This window comes from Coturnix japonica, unplaced genomic scaffold (genome assembly GCF_001577835.2).
Source record: "Coturnix japonica isolate 7356 unplaced genomic scaffold, Coturnix japonica 2.1 chrUnrandom570, whole genome shotgun sequence".
Taxonomy (NCBI): Eukaryota; Metazoa; Chordata; class Aves; order Galliformes; family Phasianidae; genus Coturnix; species Coturnix japonica.
In genome coordinates, this window is record NW_015439945.1 from 42,268 (window position 1) to 43,665 (window position 1,398).

Sequence of the window (1,398 nt, forward strand, 5' to 3'; positions counted from 1 at the left end):
GGGTATTAGGGGGATATGTGGGTATTGGAGGGGCTATGGGGGGATATGGGGTTATATGGGGTTATATGGGGATAATTGGGGTTATATGGGGTTATATGGGGTCTATGGGGCTATATGTGGTTATATGGGGGTCTATGGGGTTATATGGGGTTATATGGGGGTCTATGGAGTTATATGGGGTTTATGGGGTTATATGGGGTCTATGGGATTATATGGGGTTCTATGGGGTTCTATGGGGTCTATGGGGTCATATGGGGTTATATGGGGTTCTATGGGGTCTATGGGGTTCTATGGGGTCTATGGGGTTCTATGGGATTATATGGGGTCATATGGGGTTCTATGGGGTTCTATGGGGTCTATGGGGTTCTATGGTGTTATATGGGGTTATATGGGGTTCTATGGGGTCTATGGGGTTATATGGGGTTCTATGGGGTCTATGGGGTCTATGGGGTTCTATGGGATTATATGGGATTATATGGGGTTCTATGGGGTTATATGGGGTCTATGGGGTTATATGGGATTATATGGGGTCTATGGGGTTATATGGTGTTATATGGGGTTCTATGGGGTTCTATGGGGTCTATGGGGTCTATGGGGTTCTATGGGGTTCTATGGGGTTATATGGGGTTCTATGGGGTTCTATGGGGTTATATGGGATCTATGGGGTTCTATGGGGTTCTATAGGGTCTATGGGGTTCTATGGGGTCTATGGGGTTATATGGGGATATATGGGGTCTATGGGGTTCTATGGGGTTCTATGGTGTTATATGGGGTTATATGGGGTCTATGGGGTCTATGGGGTTATATGGGGTCTATGGGGTTCTATGGGGTTCTATGGGGTCTATGGGGTTATATGGGGTTCTATGGGGTCTATGGGGTTCTATGGTGTTATATGGGGTTCTATGGGGTTCTATGGGTTCTATGGGTTCTATGGGGTCTATGGGATTCTATGGTGTTATATGGGGTTCTATGGGGTCTATGGGGTTCTATGGGGTTCTATGGGGTTCTATGGGGTTCTATGGGGTCTATGGTGTTCTATGGGGTTCTATGGGTTCTATGGGGTTCTATGGGGTCTATGGGGTTCTATGGTGTTATATGGGGTTCTATGGTGTTATATGGGGTTATATGGGATTATATGGGGTCTATGGGGTTATATGGGGTTCTATGGTGTTATATGGGGTTCTATGGGATCTATGGGGTTCTATGGGGTTCTATGGGGTCTATGGTGTTATATGGGGTTCTATGGGGTTCTATGGGGTTCTATGGGGTTCTATGGGGTTCTATGGGGTCTATGGGGTCTATGGGGTTATATGGGGTTCTATGGGGTTCTATGGGGTCTATGGGGTTCTATGGGGTTCTATGGGGTTCTATGGGGTTCTATGGGTTCTATGGGGTCTA